Source organism: Cupressus sempervirens, chromosome 10 (assembly GCF_028749045.1).
Source record: "Cupressus sempervirens isolate cs-2001-9-10 chromosome 10, ASM2874904v1, whole genome shotgun sequence".
Classification (NCBI taxonomy): domain Eukaryota; kingdom Viridiplantae; phylum Streptophyta; class Pinopsida; order Cupressales; family Cupressaceae; genus Cupressus; species Cupressus sempervirens.
In genome coordinates this window covers 589653552-589678556 of record NC_143127.1, presented here as the reverse complement: position 1 = coordinate 589678556, position 25005 = coordinate 589653552, and positions in this window count along the sequence as shown.

Here is a 25005-nt window from a genome sequence, read left to right as displayed (position 1 = left end):
CTTCATAAAAAAATATTTTAAATAAAAAATACATTTCAAAAAGATGAAGAATTTAATTTAGAAAGAAAAAACTATATTATAAAAATAAAAATTTCTATAAACAACTCTACCAATATTTAAAAAAGTGAAGAGAAAGATTAATTACACAATATTTCTATTCTTGCAAGATTTCTATGTAGTTAAGCACTCTCCTCCTTAAATTTCTTAACTTGATTTCTTTATTCTTAAGTTTATACCATTAAAAAATACCTATAACCACAATGCACTTCTTAACTATTCTTCAAAACTATTTAGTTATAAATTATTCATTTAATAATTTCTTTCTTTTTGATTTAAATGTATTACTATATAATATTAAAAATTTATAATATCTTTCACTTTGATTGATTTCTTCGGGGATGGTAAGTGTTAGGATTAAACCATAGACAAAAATAAAAATTACATGCAAATATAACCAATAAAAAATAATAATAGATCACACAGAAAAGAACACAAGGCACTAAGATTTAACGTGGTTCACCCAATCCCTAGGCTACATCCACCAAACATCAAGTTCGATATTATTACGATCTAGTGATTTCAACTTGATTACAATCTATAATCTCTTATAGCTCAATATCACTACAAGAACCAATTTTTGCATCACCACTTAATGAAAATACCTAACCTAAGCCCTTTTATACAAGTAATTTTATGCCACTTTAGGGTTACAACATGTTAGCCATATGTTGGCCACAACCCAATTTTTTTTTATAAAGAATTTATGAAGTATGTACAATACTTTCTTGATCAGTCACCACAAACTAATAATCTCCCACTTAGGGACTGATCAGGCTCCACACTAAACAACAATCTCCCACTTGGAGACTGATCATGTAGCTATACCACTACCACATGGGACTCCCACTGGATCAAACCACCCTGGACTCTGCTGTTCTTTTATTCATGTTTAGTCTAGAAGACCAACTAAACCAGAAGAGAAGTTCAACTTCTCCCTTGTTACTACCTTTGTAAACATATTTGCTAGATTTTCATTTGTATGTATCTTATCTAGCTTTAACTGTCCATCCTCCAAAATTGATCGAATAAAACAGTACCACAATTATATGTGTTTGGTCTTTGAATGCAAAGCTGAATTCTTTGCAAGACGAATGACACTTTGACTATCTGTAAACAAATAATTATCCCTCTAAGGGTGTCCCAATTCTTCCAAGAAAAATTGAAGCCATATCATTTCCTTGGCTACCTCTGCAGTAGCTACATACTCTACCTTTATAGTGGATAAATCATTAACCTTCTATAACCTAGAAACCCAGCTCACGGTTGCCCCACCAATAGTAAAGATCTAACCTATAGTACTCCACCCGGTATCAATATCCCCTGCCAAATCTGAGTCAACATAGCCCTGTAAATTAGTAGTAGAGCCCCCAAAGTGTAAACATTTATTGGGTGTTCCTCTCAAATATCTGAGAATCCATTTGACTGCATTCCAATGCTCAATTTTTGGATGACTCATATACTTGCTAACAACTCCCACTGCATGTGCAATATCTAGCCTAGTACATACCATAGCATACATCAACCTTCCTATAGCTGAAGCATATGGTACCTTGGACATTTTATCCTCCTCGTCTTGTGTCTTGGGACACATATCCTTAGTCAACTTCAAATGACTAGGTAAAGGTGTGCTGACAATTTTAGCATTCTCCATAGAGAAATGTTACAACACCTTCTCAACATAATCAACATGAGGTAGCATCAATTTTTTTATTTTTCCTATCTCTACAAATCTTCATACCAAGGATTTGTTTTGCTGCCCCCATATCCTTCATAGAAAATGCATGTGCTAATTGGCATTTTAGCTCCTTAATGTGATCCATATTAGACCTAGCTACAAGCATATCATCAACATATAAACATAAAATAATGTAGATATCATCATCTAACCTCTTAAAATAAACACAATGATCTGAATGACACCTATTGTATCCATGCTCGTGCATAAAACTATCAAATTTTATATACCATTGCTGAGGTGCTTGTTTCAAGCCATATAAACTTTTCTTCAATTTGCACACTAAGTTCTCCTTACCTTTGACCACAAATTCCTATGGCTAAGCCATATATATATTTTCATCCAAATCACCATGAAAGAAGGTTGTTTTAACATCAAGCTTCTCTAAATGCAAAACTTCAGTAGCCACAAGACTTAAAATAGTATGGATAGAAGTCATCTTAACAACAGGAGAAAATATCTCATCAAAATCAATGCTCTTTTTCTATGAAAATCCTTTCACAACTAACCTGGTTTTAAATATTTTCTTACCTCCCTCTTCTTTCAACCTGTAAACCCACTTATTTTATAAAGCTCTTTTATCTACAAGAAACTTGCATAAATCCCATGTCTAATTCTTCAGCAAAGAGTCCATTTCATCTTTCATTGCATATGTCTAATTTTCCTTGTTAATTGTCTAACATTCACTAATGTGTGTGGTATTTTTTGTTACAGTTGTTGCACATCACGAGGAATGGTTTGAACATCAGCTTTTGGAGTATCATCTAGCACTACATAATCATCTTCTTTGTTCTCATGTTGCTGCAACAAATCTTTGTACAACACTTTCTCATTAAATATGACATCTTTGCTTCTTAAATTTTTATGATTTTCAAAATCCCAAAGCCTATAACCAAATTCATTAATGCCATATACAAAAAATACACATTTCTTTAACTTAGCTTTCAACTTGGTTCTATTTTAGAATCTATGTGAGTAAATGCTTCCCAACCGAAGGTTTTGAGAAAAGAATAACTCACCTTCTTACCAGTCTATGCTTCCTCTAGAATACCATAGCCCAAAGGAGTAGAGGAACCTCTATTAATTAAATATACAATAGTGTCATGCCCAAACTACGAGGGCAAAAACACACTCCAATTTTTTTTTTTTTTTTAAAAGTAATAATTAATAATTAAACATGCTCTAGGTTTGAAATGATAGATAAAAGTTTTAGTACAGGTTCTCTACATTACGTCTTAAGTTTAAAAACTCTAGTGGATAAGTACATTGCTAAGATTTTGAAGCTCTCGTTGTTAAACTGATATCAACATTTCTTTCGTTAATTAATTTCTTATAACACGTTGTATAAACAACACTTAAATCTGACTAAATGAATAAAGCAAAACTACTTAACATTATACAATTAACATAAAAATTGAGACACTTGCTAGCTTACTATCATTTTGAAAATATTCATAAAATGTCTACTAATTTCCAAATGAATTTACAATCCCTACATTTTCACAAAAAAATAAATAAATTTAAACTTCCTTAAATTTTAAAGGAAATTTTACATTAATAGAACATGTCAAACTTAATAGTTGCAAACATCTAAATTAACTACATATTAATGCTAAAAGATTTCCCAAACTATTCGAAAATTCTACTAACTAAATTTAAATTTATCTAAAAACAAATTTTATCTAAAATTTAAATACTAACAAAAATAGGCTGATTAAAAATAAGGTTACACTAGCATAATTATAACATTATACAAAAACTATATCAACCTAAACATATTAATTAAGTAAATTCCTAAGCAGCTAATGGATAACCACTATCTCCTAGATCCAATTAGTGCTAAGTGATCCATTTATTTTCATGAGAGATGGATTCCTGTTGAGTCACTACTTATGAAACATGGGTCGACGAGTTTGTCTCGAATCACACAGTTAAAACTAGATAGCAATACCATAACTAACCACTAACTTAACTTTAGTATCAAAAACAATTAAATACCTAAGCTAATTTTAATACTTATTTTACAAATTGAACAAGTATAACCATTCTAACTACTAACTTAAGTCTAAACTAACTTCAATATAAATTAGCTAAAACTTAAGATAAACTAAACACACTAATAAATTTTTTTTTTAATATACAAATTTCTATAAAGAATTTCATTGGATCACAATTAAAATTCAAAACTAATGAATTAACATTTAACTATATTTAATGTAGACTAATAGCCCATAACTAAAATTAAGCTAATTTAAACATAATATATTAACATAGATAATAACTAACCCTTAAACAACTTAAACAGAAAATGACTAACCCAAATACTAACTAAACTAATACTATTCAAAACAACTAAACTGATATAATCTTGAAAATAAACTAACCTAGAATGACAAGACAAAACTTAATTAATCCACTTGACAAGTGGATTCCCTCACACACCTAGCCTACTCACCCACCCCTAAACCCCCATCCCAAACTAGCCTATGCGGATTCCTAGCTTGTCCACGCAGACCGAGGTCTGCAAAGCGCTATCCAAGAAGACCCTGTCCACGGTACGTGGGCAGTACAAGGGCAGCTCCCAAACAGCGTACCCTTCCAAGGTAAAGGCAAGAGGTTTTAACTTAAAACCACTTAAACAAACATTTGCTCCAACACAAGCAACAACCAAAAAGCTAAGACAAGGTAAAAAAGATGTTAGCCATGTTATGATGAATTTTATTTTCATAAATGACCAAGCTAGAAAAAAAACAAAACAAAGGAAAGAGGGTAGATGGGTTCTAGGAACAAGGGGGGGTAGTAATGTAAAAAGATTTATAGGTGAAATCTAGGGTAAGATAGGATAAGATTTAAGCATGATGATACTATAGTTATTAATATTTATATTATTGTTTATTTATTTTTTTCAATTTAAATTTGAAAACAAAGGATCAACAGAGAATATTCTCTGTTCCATCAAAATTTTAACTTTCAAGCCCATACAAAAGGCAGAGAGTTTTCTTACTCTCTTGGGCCATTTTTTTTTTGAAAATTTTCTAATTGTAGAGTTAAAGTCATGTATATTTTTTTTTAAAAGTATAAAATCGGAATAGAATTAAAACATAGATTTAACCATTAACACAATAATGCAAGTTTGATTAATATCCAATAATCATAAAAAACTAAATCTACATGAATGAACATAAATTTCCATTTTCAGCATATATGAACAACTTGTTATATTGCCAAACTGAGCATCATTAATTCCATCCAATTTTTTTTAAAAATTCATCCATCTAAAATTAAAATTTACAAATAAATCACATGACAAGAAATTATACCCAACACCAATTTTATTGGCCAACCTAATTCCAAGGCTCAGTCGGGAAAGAATCAGGAAGAAAACCCGGCTTCATAGCCAATTAAAACAAGGTTTAAAATACAATTTACAATAGGATCTCAATCCCAAATTTCAACAATTGAATCAAATTTTTCCTTATGATCAAAATCAAGGAATTTGTAATGTTTTCTGAATCTCTTTTCAAGAACCATGGAGGAAACCAATAACTGATCGGGTGACAACCAAGCAGAACCAAAAGAAAATCAAAAAAGCATAATTCGTACATGGTTTACACAATAGGATTCACAATGAATCAAGACTAGGGAAAGGTGGATTCTTCCAACAGGAGAAGCCAAGCATAACACCAATTCAGATGCCCAATCGGGGCTAATAACCAAGAACTTCCGTTCTTCCATTTAAAAATGCCATACTCATACCAGTTTTGTGCTAACAGGTAGGGGCCCATAACACCCTACCCTTTATCCCTCTTCTCTTCCTAAGAAGAGACTCTACACTGGTTGGAGTCCAACCAAATAGACCTTTCCCAAAATTGGTCACTTCTGCCCTCTCCAAGGGTGAGTAATACCAAAACACCCATTCAAGGAAAACTCAAAATTTCAAACATAAACAAGAAAGGAAAAACAACCAAAATAACATGGTTATCAAATCTTCCCAACATACCCACATCCATACAAATAGTGAAACAACAACAAGGTAACATGAACATGAAACAAAACATAAAAATTGAATAGGGGAGATGAGAATTCCAACCTTCACAAAGAGGTAATGGCAATGAACAAGTTTGAGTAGAGTTTATACTTCCTTCCTTCAACCTTCAAAAGCTTCTCTCTAAATGTAGAGATTGGGTAACAACCCACTAGTCCAAGGAAGGCCTCTAAATAAGCCTCCAACTCAACCACCCAAGAGGAGCAATAACTACTCCCACCCACTTGCCATTCTAGAAGCTCCTAACTCAACCCACACCATGGTTAGACACTAAAAGGAGGTGGGGTGAGACAACTCATGGCAACCACTTGCAATTTTCGCACAAAGGCAAAAAGAGACCTTTTGAGTGGCCTCAAAAGTCAACAAAAGGGGCTTAAGGATTGGAAAAGACCCCTAACCCATACCCATACCCTTTGGTTAGAATAATAACATGATTTGAAGCCTAAGGAATAGTTTTAGAGCCAACCAAAAGCTAAGAAATAATTAGGACCATCAAACAACACTAAAATGCAGATTAAGCTCTAAATCGGATTAAGGATGACTAAACTCAATTAAGAACCTAAATTAGCAACTGACACTAACTTAAACCAACTAAGGTCCAAAGGGTACACAACTAACCCTAATCAATACGCTGAAGAGGACAAACAATTCACAAGTGTGAAGCGACACTGAAAGAACATAGTTACAAGCATTAACATTTACTGAACACAAAGAGATACATACATACATCTCACAATACAATACTTCACTTACAAACAACAAGGTTTCCAAAATTAGCACATGGAGATCAGTTCTGTTCCTTCGTCGGTTTCCTCGACTAAAATATCTGCACACTCATTGCACACATCAGTAGTCCCGTAAAATCACATGTACATAAATGTATAGGTATCAGAAATTCACATAAATTAAAACATACATCAATCAGGGTTCCTCTCATCCTATTCACTTCTTAACCATTTAAAATCTCTTAAATCAAGTAACAATCCTACATTTACTAATTTTATCGACATACATATACATGATACATTAAATGAAAATCATCAAAAGTATCTAAAAGTAACATCACACAACATGAAATAATATAGGATAATATGTTCTAAGCATCATATAATGTCTCGACATCTTGAGTCGTGAGTAACAAAAAGATAAAGTAACAACTAGGGCTATGGAGGGTCGGGGCGAGGCCTCATATCCTCCCCCACTAGGCATGAACTTCCTCTTGGAGTTCATCAAAAGATAAGGGTATAGAGATCGCATTCATGCTGCATCCCCAAAGAAATTGTGACCTCATCATAACATTTCCGCTAGACCCTAACTTGGTCCAGCTCTCGACCTCGAGGAGCTAGGGTCTGCCGGGCAATAATAAGGATAATCTCTAGCACTAACTGGACAACCAAGTCCACTTATAGCCTCAATAACTACACCCTAATGCTCAATTTGGCGGTTTTCAACTGTTGCAAAAACTTTGTGAGACCTGCCCATATCTCCAACTGTCGGCTCTGAAAAAGCCCCTCTCTGAGCACTGGATGCTTGTCCCTGTGAACACTCTCTAGCTATGTGACCCATGCCTCCACAAGTATAGCATGGCCCTCGGGTATAAGATCATGTATCCTGTGATCCTGACTGCTGTGGGCACCCTGACCTGCTAGACCCATTGTATTCACCCTTGGAAGACTGCTGAGTCTGTACTGACTGTGACTGTGGTGTATGTACTTTCTGATCCTGCTATAACTGCCACTGCCTGGGTTTAGAGCCCTGATAACCTTGTGAGGGTTCCTGCTGCTTCTGCTGAGACTGTTGGCCCTTAGAGGACCCTGGTGTATAATTCTGATTCCCTTTCCAAGGGGGTTTCTGTCGAGTAGAGTTTCAGTTCTGAGACCGATCTTGTGATTCCTATCTGCCTTGAGTATCCTCTGTCACTAGTGCTATCTCCACTACCTGTCTGAAGGTGGTAGGGAAGGCCATTCGAATAGGACCCTGAAGTGATAAATTCAAACTCATGATAAAATGATGTACCCGTAGTTTCTCGTCCTTCATGTATTCCACATAAGGAAGGAGCTCGAGAAACCTGCTCTCATACTGAGTCACCGTAAGACCTCTCTAATAAAGAGAATGAAACTCCTCTATCTGTTTTTGTCGGAAATGCTCTGACAAGTACCTCTCTCAAAATATTTCTAGGAATGATTCCCATGTGAGGGTATCCATCCTCACTCCACCTATGATCTCCTCTTGATGCCACCAATTGGAGGCATCCCCTCTCAATTGATGAACTGCTAGGCATGCCTTTAGATTACTCCCATAGGGTCATAATCCAAAGCACCGCTGTAGGCTCTGCAACCATGCCTCTGCTACTATCCCCTTAGTAGAACAAGTAAATAATGGTGCCCCAAGTCGAATCAATTCGTTGATATCATCTCCTACATGTCTAGGAGGTCTATCAAATGGGGGTCCTCTCTGGTGTATTGGCTCTTCCTCGTGCTCACCCTGACCCTCTAACTGTCTGGGTGGGGGACTCCTAGTCCTCTCTCTGACTCTGGGCTCACCTCCTCCAAGTCCCTCTGCTTCCACTACTGGAATCTGCTGAACTGGCTGAACTACAGGTACCACTCTCTGCTGAACTACACCGATCAAAGTCTGAAGTGCATCTATAATGTCCTAATTCCGGTTAGGTGGTGGTGGTGGTGGAGGTGGTGGTGGAGGTGGTCCATCCCCCTATCCCTCTCTACCACCTCTTGCCCTACGACCTCTGCCTCGTGGGTTGCTTTGAGTAACATGAGGCATCCTACACAATTTAATGGTTAGTTTTAAACTTCAGAAGCATAAGGGTTTAAGGTTCCTAGTGTTGAAACACAAGCTCTGATACCAAAATGTCATGCCCAAACTACGAGGGCAAAAACACACTCCAAATTTTATTTTTATTTTTAAAGTAATAATTAATAATTAAACATGCTCTAAGTTTGAAATGATAGATAAAAGTTTTAGTACAGGTTCTCTACATTACGTCTTAAGTTTAAAAACTCTAGTGGATAAGTACATTGCTAAGATTTTGAAGCTCTCGTTGTTAAACTGATATCAACATTTGTTTCATTAATTAATTTCTTATAACACTTTGTATAAACAACACTTAAATCTGACTAAATGAATAAAGAAAAACTACTTAACATTATACAATTAACATAAAAATTGAGACACTTGCTAGCTTACTATCATTCTAAAAATATTCATAAAATGTCTACTAATTTCCAAATGAATTTACAATCCCTACATTTTCACAAAAAAATAAATAAATTTAAACTTGCTTAAATTTTAAAGGAAATTTTACATTAATAGAACATGTCAAACTTAATAGTTACAAACATCTAAATTAACTACATATTAATGCTAAAAGATTTCCCAAACTATTCAAAAATTCTACTAACTAAATTTAAATTTATCTAAAAACAAATTTTATCTAAAATTTAAATACTAACAAAAATAGGCTGATTAAAAATAAGGTTACACTAGCATAATTATAACATTATACAAAAACTATATCAACCTAAACATATTAATTAAGTAAATTCCTAAGCAACTAACGGATAACCACTATCTCCTAGATCCAATGAGTGCTAAGTGATCCATTTATTTTCATGAGAGATGGATTCCTGTTGAGTCACTACTCATGAAACATGGGTCGACGAGTTTGTCTCGAATCACACAGTTAAAACTAGATAGCAATACCATAACTAACCACTAACTTAACTTTAGTATAAAAAACAATTAAATACCTAAGCTAATTTTAATACTTATTTTACAAATTGAACAAGTATAAGCATTCTAACTACTAACTTAAGTCTAAACTAACTTCAATATAAATTAGCTAAAACTTAAGATAAACTAACTACACTAATAATTTTTTTTTTAATATACAAATTTCTATAAAGAATTTCATTGGATCACAATTAAAATTCAAAACTAATGAATTAACATTTAACTATATTTAATGTAGACTAATAGCCCATAACTAAAATTAAGCTAATTTAAACATAATATATTAACATAGATAATAACTAACCCTTAAACAACTTAAACAGAAAATGACTAACCCAAATACTAACTAAACTAATACTATTCAAAACAACTAAACTGATATAATCTTGAAAATAAACTAACCCAGAATGACAAGACAAAACTTAATTAATCCACTTGATAAGTGGATTCCCTCACAGACCTAGCCTACTCACCCACCCCTAAACCCCCATCCCAAACTAGCCTGGGCAGATTCCTAGCTTGTCCACGTAGACTGAGTGTCCAAGAAGACCCTGTCCACGGTACGTGGGCAGTACAAGGGCACCTCCCAAACAACGTACCCTTCCAAGGTAAAGGCAAGAGGTTTTAACTTAAAACCACTTAAACAAACATTTGCTCCAACACAAGCAACGACCAAAAAGCTAAGACAAGGTAAAAAAGATGTCAGCCATGTTATGATGGCTTTTATTTTCATAAATGACCAAGCTAGAAAAAAAACAAAACAAAGGAAAGAGGGTAGATGGGTTCTAGGAACAAGGGGGGGTAGTAATGTAAAAAGATTTATAGGTGAGATCTAGGGTAAGATAGGATAAGATTTAAGCATGATGATACTATAGTTATTAATATTTATATTATTGTTTATTTATTTTTTTCAATTTAAATTTGAAAACAAAGGATCAACAGAGAATATTCTCTGTTCCATCAAAATTTTAACTTTCAAGCCCATACAAAAGGCAGAGAGTTTTCTTACTCTCTTGGGCCATTTTTTTTTTGAAAATTTTCTAAGTGTAGAGTTAAAGTCATGCATTATTTTTTTTTTAAAGTATAAAATTGGAATAGAATTAAAACATAGATTTAACCATTAACACAATCATGCAAGTTTGATTAATATCCAATAATCATAAAAAAACTAAATCTACATGAATGAACATAAATTTCCATTTTCAGCATATATGAACAACTTGTTATATTGCCAAACTGAACATCATTAATTCCATCCAAATTTTTTTAAAAATTCATCCATCTAAAATTAAAATTTACAAATAAATCACATGACAAGCAATTATACCCAACACCAATTTTATTGGCCAACCTGATTCCAAGGCTCAGCCGGGAAAGAATCAGGAAGAAAACTCGGCTTCGTAGCCAATTACAACAAGGTTTAAAATATAATTTACAATAGGATCTCAATCCCAAATTTCAACAATTGAATCAAATTTTTCCTTATGATCAAAATCAAGGAATTTGTAATGTTTTCTGAATCTCTTTTCAAGAACCATGGAGGAAACCAATAACTGATCGGGTGACAACCAAGCAGAACCAAAAGAAAATCAAACATGCATAATTCGTACATGGTTTACACAATAGGATTCACAATGAATCAAGACTAGGGAAAGGTGGATTCTTCCAACAGGAGAAGTCAAGAACAACACCAATTCAGATGCCCAATCGGGGCTAATAACCAAGAACTTCCGTTCTTCCATTTAAACATGCCATACTCATACCAAGTTTGTGCTGACAGGTAGGGGCCCATAACACCCTACCCTTTATCTCTTTTCTTTCTTGAGAAGAGACTCTACACTGGTTGGAGTCCAACTAAACAGACCTTTCCCAAAATTGGTCACTTCTGCCCTCTCCAAGGGTGAGTAATACCAAAACACCCATGCAAGGAAAACTCAAAATTTCAAACATAAACAAGAAAGGAAAAACAACCAAAATAACATGGTTATCAAATCTTCCCAACATACCCACATCCATACAAATAGTGAAACAACAACAAGGTAACATGAACATGAAACAAAACATAAAAATTGAATAGGGGAGATGAGAATTCCAACCTTCACAAAGAGGTAATGGCAATGAACAAGTTTGAGTAGAGTTTATACTTCCTTCCTTCAACCTTCAAAAGCTTCTCTCTAAATGTAGAGATTGGGTAACAACCCACTAGTCCAAGGAAGGCCTCTAAATAAGCCTCCAACTCAACCACCCAAAAGGAGCAATAACTACTCCCACCCACTTGCCATTCTAGAAACTCCTAACTCAACCCACACCATGGTTAGACACTAAAAGGAGGTGGGGTGAGACAACTCATGGCAACCACTTGCAATTTTTGCACAAAGGCAAAAAGAGACTTTTTGAGTGGCCTCAAAAGTCAACAAAAGGGGCTTAGGGGTTGGAAAAGACCCCTAACCCATAACCATACCCTTTGGTTAGAATAATAACATGATTTGAAGCCTAAGGAATAGTTTTAGAGCCAACCAAAAGCTAAGAAATAATTAGGACCATTAAACAACACTAAAATTTAGATTAAGCTCTAAATCGGATTAAGGATGACTAAACTCAATTAAGAACCTAAATTAGCAACTGACACTAAATTAAACCAACTAAGGTCCAAAGGGTACACAACTAACCCTAATCAACACGTTGAAGAGCACAAACAATTCATGAGTGTCAAGCGACACTAAAAGAACATAGTTACGAGCATTAACATTTACTGAACACAAAGAGATACACACATACATCTCACAATACAATACTTCAATTACAAACAACAAGGTTTCCAAAATTAGCACATGGAGATCAGTTCTGTTCCTCTGTCAATTTCCTCAACTAAAATATCTGCACACTCATTGCACACATCAGTAGTCCCGTAAAATCACATGTACATAAATGTATACGTATCAAAAATTCACATAAATTAAAACATACATCAATCAGGGTTCCTCTCATCCTATTCACTTCTTAACCATTTAAAATCTCTTAAATCAAGTAACAATCCTACATTTACTAATTTTATCGACATACATATACATCAAACATTAAATGACAATCATCAAAAGTATCTAAAAGTAACATCACACAACATGAAATAATATAGGATAATATGTTCTAAGCATAAGATAATGTCTCGACATCTCGAGTCGTGAGTAACAAAAAGATAAAGTAACAACTAGGGCTACGGAGGGTCGCGGCAAGGCCTCACAAATAGTATTGATAGCCTCTGCCCACATGTGTAAGGGCAACCCAACATGCAACCTCATGCTACTTGCGCACTCCATTATAGTCCCGTAAATGCGTTCAACCACTCCATTTTCCTGTGGAGTCCTTGGAACAATTTTCTATCTACAAATATCATTAGTAGAGCAATAATTTTCAAATTCATGACTACAATACTCACCACCATTATCAAATTTGAGACATTTTAATTTCTTACCAGTCTCATTTTCGACCAAGCATTTCCATTTCTTAAAAGTTTGAAATACATTAGATTTCTATCTAAGAAAATAAACCCATACTTTTATAGTTGTGTCATCGATAAACGTAACATAGTAATGAGAGCCACCAAGGGAAGATATTTGAGCCGGTCCCCATACATCTATATGCACAAGCTCTAATTTCTCCTTTTTGTTTTCCTTCCCAGTTTTTACAAAACTCACTCTCTTTTGTTTTCCATACACACAACTTTCATAGAAATCCATATTAACATATTTTAGACCTGGTAGAACTTTCTTTTAATGAAATACTTTCATACCTTTCTCACTCATGTGCCCAAGTCTGTTGTGCCACAACTCTGTGTTAGAATTTACAATAGCTATTTGTTCTCCCTACTCAATCGCAACAATTGTTCCTAAACATTCATTTTTATCTAAAACAATTAAAGTAGAAGGAACAATATGACCTATACAAAGATATAAGGTGCCTACTTTCACACCTTTTTCTACTACAAGGGAAACTTTTGTAACCTTCCAATTTTTATTATTAAAAGTAACTACACAACCCTCATCACCAAGTTGTCCTACTAAAATTAAATTCCTACTCAGCCTTGGAACATGTCTTACCTCATGCAGTAGCCAATGATTCCTATTTTGGAACTAAATCTTAATTTTTCACTTTCCAACAATTTGAAAAGGTTCATTATCCCCAAAATAAACAAGCCCAAAATCCCCTTGGACATAATCAATGAAATAACCTTTATGAGGTGCAACATGAAATGAAGCACCAGAATCTAAAACCCATGAATCATCAATACTTTCTAAAGACAGAAGCAAAGAATCCTCTTCAGATTTGTTACTTACCACATTTGCCTCCTTGTCTCCATCTAGTTTATCTCCTTCATTTTTCTTTCGATTCCAACAATCTTTCTTTTTATGACTTGGTTTCCCACTGTACCAATCGTCATTCAGTCCTCTCAATTGAGACCTCCTCCAATTTGACTTTCCTCTTGATTTCCCATGATTTCAAGAATTACTTCCTCTCTCAGTCGTTCTACCCCTGCTTTGTGCATTCAAAGCACTTCCTAATGTAGATCGACCTGAGGATTTCCTACAAGTCTCCTCACTCAAAATAACACTGATCACATCATCATATTTTAGGATACTAGATCCAGGAACATAATTACTCACAACCATTACCAAGCCATTCCATCTTTCAGGCAAAGAACACAAAATCAAGAGAGCCCTAATTTCTTCTTCAAAATTGATACCTACAAAAGATAACTGACTAGTAATAGTATTAAACTCATTTAAATGATTTGCAACAGATCCACCTTCTGCCATTTTCATATTAAATAAATGCTTCATGAGAAATATCTTGTTTGAAGCGGAAGGCTTTTCATACAATGTTGCTAGGTTTCATCAACTCTTTAGTTGTCTTTGCTTTTGTAATATTAAATGCCATCGATGGTGCTAGGCATAATCAAATGTTTCCAAGTGCCTTTCTGTCCAAAATATCCCATTCATCATTTGACATAGATCCCTCATTCTTGGCTTTGCCTTCTAATGGCTTCCATAAATCCTTCTGATAAAGATAGTCTTCCATTTGCATCTTCCATAACTAAAAGTTTTGCCCATTAAACCTGTCAACCCTCAGCTTACCCTCATCTGCCATCACTCCCACTCAAACATGAGACTTTCCTACAGAGGATAACTGAAAAAAAACCTCGCTCTGATACCACTTGCTAGGATTAAACCATAGACATAAATAGAAATTACATGCAAATATAACCAATAAAAGAAAATAATAGATCACACAGAAAAGAACACAAGGCACTAAGATTTAATGTGGTTCACCCAATCCCTGGGTTGTGTCCACCAAAGAACAAGTCTAATATTATTAGGATCTAGTGATTACAATCCATAATCCCTTATAGCTCAATACCACTGCAAGAACCAATTTTTGCATCACCACTTAATGAAAATACCTAACCCTAAGCCCTTTTATACAAGTAATTTTATGCTACTTTAGGGTTACAACATGTCAGCCATGACCCAATTTTTTAAAAAAAGAATTTATGAAGTATGTACTGTACTTTCCCGACTAGTCACCACAAACTAATAGTAAGGTGGGGATGAAATTAAAGAACAAGTCTATAATTGTTGAGATGTCTTCTTGGTAAGAAATTACATAGAAAGAGAAGAGGATTGGCTATGTTTTTCAAACTCTTCATCTCTAAATTGATATAGAAGAATTTTTAATCAAAGATTAAATCTATTTTTCATTTTAATAATTTATTTCCTTATACTTTTCACAATAGCCATAGGCATGGACTCTTGCTCCAACATAGCTCTAGTTTATATTAAAATTTATACCAATAAGAGTTTGATGCATAATTACTTATGAAAAGGATATTGAGAGAAATAAAACAAAAGTAAAACTTAATATTTTCTTTCCTTGTTAACCATTTTATCATCATCATCATCATCATCACACACACACACACACACACACACACACACACACACACACACACACACACACACACACACACACACACACACACAAACACACACACACACACACACACACACACACACACACACACACACACACACACAAGTTGGTTTTCTTTAAAACTATGGAGTACAAGGTTTTGTTATTATTATTTTATATATAAATTTATTTATAAAACCTTCAAATATTTGAGTTCATGTTTTTATGAACCTTAAAATAACAATGGTTAAAAATATTTCATAACACAACATACATCTACTTAGGTACAAAGAAGATAATATTTTCAAATAGAAAATTATCTGAGGTCGAAGATCCCACCTCAATTCATAGATTAATTATACAACTTGCTAAGACTAATTCCCAATCTTGAAAATCCCAAGATTTCAATCAATTCTTTTACTTTAGACATACTAAAAAAACCTATAATTTGATAACCCTATCTCGACAATTTCAACAAATCCAAAACCTAGGTTTTGACACAAATAAACTCTAAAAAATAATAAACACAACTTAAAAATCAATTTAAAAAATTACTTATCTGAACTTTTAATTAAGGTTTAATTTTGACTTTATGAAATATTTGTGCACACAAAATGAATGATTTAATTTTTATTTAAATATAATATTATTGCTAAGGTATTAGTTTGAACATGCAACCTTTAAATATAAAAGACATGTTAAATTAATATATTACTAACTTGTATATTTAATATCTACTTTTATTTGATATTAATTAAATCATCAATTACTATATTTTTTACTTTATAATTATATTACCCAATTAATATAGGTATTTAATTAATATTTTTCTAATCAAATGACCATATATCAATATTCAATTATTCTAGAATGTTTAACTATTTACTCTTTATGATTAACCTTCAATTACTCTTTTAATAAATCTTTTACTAACAACACAACTTACCACATTGATCCACTTGACTTCAAGCACACTAAAATATAACCCAAACAAAATATAGAAAATATGCAACAAGCATAAGAATGCTCAAACAAGGTTTTATGAATTCACGTCACCTTGATGAATTTGTAGAAGGTAGTCAATCAGATATATGTCCACTATTTTGAGACAAATCATGGGTCAGGTTAGGATTTAGGCCTACATGTTATTTCCCCTCTCTTATTATTGAGATGATGCAATTGGGTATGCTCATCCTATCAATTCAAGAAAGGTGATGTCTGGTACATGCAAACCTACATAGAAGATGTACATGTATATATATATATATATATATATATATATATATATATATATATAAAATAAGAAATGGAGGGAAGTGGGACATCATGTAGATCTCACATTCATGTGACTAAAAATCTCTCCCTCGACCACATCAAATATGTAAAACAAAAATGTAAAATATGCATGCTAACCATAAACATACAAATATGGGATAAGTATAACTAGTAAATCCATGAGTATAAATAACATCATATCCTATACATCATCATCAAGAGAACAAACATAATCATCAATTGAAAGAACATAGTATATCATTATCATATGCAAGTAATCTTCACTATCCAAACTACCAAGATATAATCAAATAGTTCCAATATCATAGTACCACATCATCAATATAAATCAAGAACACACATGGAAAGGGTTTGGTAGAGTCTGACAACATAATCTATCATGATACCAAAAAAGATGGTTTATTACATGATATTTCTTTGATTATTTGCATGTAATTCCATCCTCCCTTATATTTTTAGAGAATTAGCTTCACTATTTCTCTCATGCAATTTGAAGGCATGAATGTAAATATTCCCACTCTTTTATTAAGAATAATTGTAATTTAATCATGTGCATGAAAATCTTAACTTATATAATTTTTTAGTTATGTGATCATCCAATTCACATTCATGCACAAAGGATAATAACTTTATCTCCTAGCTACTTTTAGAGAACAAATTCTTTACGTAAAAAATTGTATTGAATCTAAGGTAGAATAGAAAGTGTGTAAGCGTAGAATAGAAAGTCTATAAGGCCCCAAAAAACCTTGTAATGAGGCATTGTGTAAAAAGATTGCAATATGTAATTTGCATGAGAGATGAATACATATTTATAGTGTAACAATCTCTATTTTCTTATGTGCCCTATTTTCGTAATTGTGTTCTTTGTTTTGCCTATTTTTTCCATTTCCCCCACAATTTTAGATTCTATAGAATTTGTTTCTTGTTTTGAGGCTCTTTCCATGCACACATGAAAGGGGGTAGGTAAAGGTTGTTGAAAATAATTTGATGTCTACCATTTCATTTCCTTTACAATTTTCTAACATTTTAATCAAATGCATCTTGATGACTACCTTGCAAACATAATGTGTCATGAGATGAAAATTCTTTGAAAGTAATTCTTAAATAATCCATTTGAATTTTTTTTCTTTGACATATTTCAAACATGTATATCAATGTAATGAAAACTAGAATATCAAACATAATTCATCCCCTCAATACTTTTTTGGATTCCCAATATCATGTTCTATTCTTTCATAATTGTACATGCATGTAGATTGGGTGCTAGCCAAGGATGAGAAATTTGGAATTACACTTAAGTCATAGATAAGAAAATCAATTCTAAGAAATCCCTTCAATATTTGCTAATTTGAAAACCATATTAGGGCTTCTGTATTTTTCTGTGAATCTACATAGAGGGAAAATTAACTTAGTTGAAAAAAATATTAAATAATATCCTAAAACTTCTGATGAAATACAAGAGTTTCCAAATAATAGGAACAACTAGAAGTATATTATAAGCATAGTAGTCAATAGGTAATGATATAAAACTACATTCCACTATACTCATCAAGAGAATACAAGTATACCTGAAGATATAATCAATGAGTAGAATCAAGTACACTTATCACCAAGTACCAAAATTCCATGTACTAAACATATTTTGTATATAACTAAAACTCACCAATAACCAACAAGTATCCAGTCAATGCTGCCAACAATTAACAAATATCACCAAATAGTTACTATCAAGATTTTGACATCAATGACAACAATGATAGCAACATCTCATATGTAATACAATATTTCCAAATTTATAAGAATGACTAGAATAACTAAGAGTAGGGGGGTGAATCAGTTATCCTTAGGTCTTGATGTACCAATTCTACTTTTAAAAACTTCAACCAACTTAATCAAAATCATAAATCCACTTGATCAACATAGAAAATCATGTTGGAAACTTGACTTATTCATATCAACATATATGTCTTTGTTTTAGTGTTATCTAAATTACAAAAACATATAATAGTTGATGCAAAAACATCCTAGGGTAGTTAGCAATCCTACATGTTGTAGTGTTTTGATCTTGGAAATGGAGGGCATAATTAAATATGAGGTTCACTTGGTTGTTATTGAGATATAGTATTTTCCAAGGTGCTCGACATACACTATGTTGCTCGACTTATTATGCATTGCTTGATATGTGTTTCTTGGCTTATACCATGTTTCTCAGTGTATGTTGGTTTCTCAACATGTATTATTGCTCAATGATGCTTGGAGTTTTTTGTTGATGCTCAACAATTGGCTTGTTGAAGGTAATTTTAAATATTAGACCAAAGGACTTGGTTTATTTAATGTGTATGGAGTGTAATCTTAACATGGAGAGATTGAAGGGATATGTGTGGACCTATTTGGGTCTTGGATATTTATCCTAGGTGCATATAATATTTTTTGTAAGCTAACTTAAGGTATTTTGTAGTATTTAATTTTTTTTCAAGAGTGTTCCATTTGCAACAAGTTGACTTGTGGTCATGTGAGCATTTAAGGAGGGGTTGGATAGTTTTGAAGTGATTATGATTATGGAGGGAATTTAATCAATCATGGAGGAGTAGATATTCAAGTTAGGTATATGGGTTGTGAATTTGTGAGTAGAGCTAGTGGTTGTGGCTTTGCAACAAGGAGATTGCTTAGTGGCTTACGAGTGTGAGTTGAGATCTTTCTTGGAGTTTCTATTAGATTGTTATTGTATTAAAAATTTGAACTATCTAGAGTTTGGTTAGATCTTGAGGAATCTTTCTAAACTATTACTTTCTTTGTATTTGGTCATAATTGGGAAGGCCTTACAACCCAACACATTGCATCTAATATGTTTTTTTATGAATAAAGAGTTGTATCGGGTATCATATCTTACATCTTGTGGTGTGTTTCCACTATGTGGTTAATTATTGGAAACTAGATCACCTCCATTAGGGGTTCATCTAGTTCCACACTGCATTAGGTGGTATCAAAGTGAAGGTTTGATCTGGTTGATCTTGTGGACTTGTTGCTTTGGGTTTGTGAAGATCTTGGAAGATGCCTCCAAGAAGATTAAACCCTAGGGAAAATGATGATCTCTATGATGCCATGGAGACTAATATTTCAGGGAAGATTAAAGAAGATTTCAAATCTTAGATGGATTTGATGAAGAATGAGATCATGAGAGTTATAGCTAGTGCACCTAGGAATGTGGGTTTTGAAGATGGTTATGAGGAAATTGGTGAAGAAAGGATTCATCACATAGAGAGTCCTATGGAAGATAGGGATGGTCAATTTGATAGATCTAGAGTTCACTTGGAGCTAAAGTATAAGATGAATGTTTCAAATTTATCAAGTACTTTGAATCTTGAAGACTTAATTGATTGAATTAGTGAGTTGCAATACTACTTTGAGCTATAGGATATTGGAGATCTTAAAGTGAGGTTGGAACAAACTAAGTTGAAAGGACATGCTACTTTATGGTAGAAAGAATTAGAAGGAGATAGAGAAGAAGAAGGTGAAATGAATATCACTAGATAAAGACTAATGGTGACAAAACTGAAGGCTAAGTTCATTCCTACTGATTATGAACTTGAGTTGTTTAAGAGATTGCAAAATCTAAAAAAAAAGGATATGTCTATGAAAGATTACACTGAAGAGTTCTACAAGTTGACAATTTGGTCTAAGCATAGAGAACTTTCTAAGGAAAAGGTGGCTTAGTATATTAATGGTTTGAGATTCAATATGTAGGATGAGGTTGGTATGATGAAAATTGATTTAGTTGACGATGCTTATCAGTACACCCTAAAGGAGGAAAATAAGTTGAAAATAATACACACAGGTAGTTCCCAAGGCAAGGAGAAGCAAGATCATTTGGTAAAGGATAAATAGACAGTTGAAGATGAACCAAACATGTTGAGAAGAGGAAGAGGATGGGTAAGGTTGCATTTAAAGGTATCTATTTTCATTGTGGAGAAGAAGGACACAGAGCTTATGAATGTTCCTAGAAGGCTAGTGATCAAAACATTTTTGTGGTGAATGAGGTTGACAACTTAGTCAAAGGATTAATTTGTTTAGGAATTGTTATAAGTCTTCTAGTAAAATCTATAATGTGATTGTAGATGGTCATAGTATTGATAAACTTGTTGCTAAGGAGATGGTACATAAACTTTTTTTTAAGAAAGTGAGACATCCTTGTCCTCATAGAATTGGTTGGTTACAAGATGAACATGTTTTGGAAGTGAGGAAGTAGTGACTTGTTGATTTTCATATTGTGCAATATAAGGATCAAGTGTTGTGTGATATTGTGGACATGAGTATTTTTCACATACTAGTCAGTAGACCTTGGCAGTATGATTGTAGGGCTATGCATGATTATGTCAAGAATGTATTTACAATTGAGAAAGGTGGTAGGAAGTTTTCACTGATTCCTTTGTAGAATGAAGAACTCGGCAAGAGGAACCTAAGTTTTGGTAACCTAGCTAAATTGAAGGATTCTAAAAGGGTTGGAGATTAGAATAGAAAAATAACCTGTGGAACACAAAGGAAGGACTTGAAGAAGTAGAGAAAATAGTTGAATATTTCTAGAAGTGTTTGAAAAATGTGGAACAAAGGAAATAGTGTTCAAGTTGAAGACTTGGGGGACATGTATGTGAAGAACCAATTCAATATTTATGTGTTTAAACCTGCATGAAGTTCATCCAGATACGAAGAACATTTTTTCACACCTAGGGTGCTTGATGTAGAAACATCTTAGGGTATTTAGCAATCTTGCATGTTGGAGCATTTTAATATTGGAGTTGGAGGACTCAATTCAAGATGAGTGGTGCTCAGTCATTATTGAGTTGTATTATTAGCCGAGGAGCTCAATATACACTATGTTGGTCGACTTATTTTGCATTTCTTAGCATGTGTGTTTCTCAACTTATATTGGGTTCCTCATCTTATACCATATCTCTTGGTGTATGTTGGCTACCCTACCTCTATTTTTATTCTTTTTATGGCTAGTATTTGACATTTTAGGAGGATTTCTCTATAAACTATTCCAAACCAACATCTTCCAGTTACACTTCTCTTGCTAAAATTGGTTGTTACTTTAACCAAATCATCTCTCATGAATTTCAAGTATGGCTGGGAAATTCTTCTAATTTTTGCCTTTACCTTTGGAAATGAGGATCTTTTCTACTTTTTATGTACCATTTCAAAAAAATAAAGAAGAGTAAAACAATTGATGCTATGAAGACAATAGTAGTGAAGAGGGGAAAATCTAGGAGGACAAGTTGCAAAGAATAATACTTCCATGATATAATTAGGGATACAACACAGATAATAAAATAACTAATACTACATTCTTCTCCTACTATAGAGCTCTTTCTGTAGATGGAAAACCAACTATTAGGAATGGAGAGACCTTCTACCACATAATATTAAATTTACCATTATAATGGTGTTTTTTATTAGCATAGATTGGATGATATTATGATATTCTAGTCAATGACCTTTCCACTATAAGAGAAGAGTAGATTGGTTAAAAATTCATTGTGTGTTGTTTAGAGTGTGGCTTGTCATTATCATGAAATCATATGCCAAGAATTTTTCATAAGTTTCCAAGTTGGAGTGGCATATTAGTGTTCTTGTTATGTTATTTTATATTATAAGTAACAAATTTATTAAGTTTTGAAAGGTAATTTTGAAAGTATAGTTGTTATGCTTAAGAAAATAGATGTTATGAGACTTTTTTTAATCGCCATTACATGTTAAATGAAAATTTGAAAAGATTAATATGATTTTGGAATTACAACAGGAAATATAAACTTCTAAGAGGGGTCCGATGGTGAATCAGTAGTTTAGACTAGGACCTATAAAACTTTCACCACACATCCATCTCATACATTTAGAAAGTAAACTGAAATACTATGTAAAACATGTATATCTAAAACATGTAAACAAGTAAAAATTCACACTTTTAACACCAGATATGATTACCCATAAACCCTCCAATGAGAAGGTAAAACTGGGGTGGGGATGACACCCACAAATCTTCACTATTGCAGTAATAAAGTGTATCCAATGAAGGCTACAATGTTTTGACCATAAAACATGATCTACCTTGTGAAAGGTATGACCTATTAAAGGCTCACAAAGACTGTTAGGTCTTACCCTATTAGAGGATTTCAACACCCTATTAGAAGTTTGCTTGGTTAAAGGACTTTAACTTACAATTAAGTAAGCACCGTATTAAAGGATTTTAATACAACCTGTTAGGACTACTCTGCTAAGATATTTTAATTGAAATCACTTAGTAGAATGTCTTAGTTTTGATCTTGTGGTCAACACTAGATTTTTTGATAACATATCACCTCTAAATTGATATATTCTCGATCTTCTTTGATCAAATGTCTCTTTGTTGTATTCTTTTCCTTTGCTTTGTTACACTTCAATTGATTTTGCAATGCAATCTCACTTCATAACTCCTTAGCCACCATGAATGCTCTATTTTCACATGATAATTACCCTCTTCACAACATCACACCTCATAGATAGTTTAGGGTTTGTCCTCCTTAAAAATACTTTGGTGAGTTAGGGTTAGGTATAAATCCATGGCTGTGATTCATCCATTTTTTCACTTAAACCTTCTCTTTTTTTGATTGGTTACATGTAATTTCATAGGGAATCCAACTTGAGATTCATCCTTATCTCCAAAATAATGTAATTCAATCTTTAAGTCAGCTCAAAAATGGTTTACATAGTTTTTTGTTCCAATACAAACAAGTAGGTCAAAAATATGTCACTCGCAATCTAAAGTCTTTGATACTCGACATATACTATCTCTATACTATGGCTTGACATCTATATCATTCAACATCCAATATTTACTTGGTTCCTGTGTTACTTAAAATACACTGTCTACTTGGCACTTTAGTGGCTCAGCACATGAGTGGCTTGACACTATTGACTTGCCATGCTATATATATATATATATATATATATATATATATATATATATATAGTGCTCAGCATGAATTAAATAAATAACTTAAGTGTGTTGACAATCACTTGTCAAAACCAATTTGAGATCAACAATCTCCCCCTTTGACATGAGTGTCAAAAACACTTGAGTATGCAATAATATCCTTAATCATATGAGCATAACATATCTCTAACTTGGCTTATGTATAATAGCTTAGATACCTGAAAATCTGATAACTCCTCCTGAGTTTATAGGTCTGTTCTGTATCCAAAATTGTGTAATCCTACTGAGTAAATGTGTCTTAACTGATACTCTTTCATCTAATACTCCTTGTATTGTGATGTTGGCTCTATTTTAGCTTAATATGTCTTGTCTCTGTTCCTTTTCCTTACTCTCTCTTCTCCCTCTTGTTTCTCCCAATTCTCATTCTCCTTATATCTCCTCCAAAATTCTCTCATTTTTCTCTCCCATTTAGCTTATTCTCTCCCTTTATTCTATCTCACCTTTATCTTTTTCTCTGCCCCAAACATTTCACCTCCCCCTTTTTGACACTTATGTCAATGGACTATACACTTATAGTGTGTTTGTCCATAAAATATTTATGGACATCTAAAATTATCTTGAGAGCTGCATCCCAATTTTCACACACAACATCCAAAGACTTGATTTGGATAGCAAGCTCAACAGTAAGATGGACTAGGTCATCTAATGTTGAAACATGGGGGTCTTTCTTCAATAGAGTTTCAGCATAACCTAGTTCCTTGTGCAAAATTTCCATATGGGGGGTCAAAGTTGTTTGAATGCTAATCAATTTGGCCCTTATGTTGGACTCGTCTGTTGTTAATGTAGCTAATTGACTTTGGGTTTGTAGCAGTGTTTTGAAGTGCTTTTCACTTTGAGCTATTGTCATTGGTAGTTGTGCACTTGATGAACTTATCTAACTTTCCAAGCTCAAAATGCGACTTCTGGTTTCTTGGGTGAAGAGTGTTGGATTGCACAATTTAGTGTATAGTGAGAAAATATTCTCAAGTACCTTCTTCACATCCTCAACCTTACTTGCTAATGCAACTTGTGTTAGTGCTATATCACTTGATATCTTTCACTCACTTTGTTTTGAAATTTCTTTTTTGACCATTCTAATAATTTTGCATTTGTATCTAGGTCGACATCACTAACCTTTTCCACTAT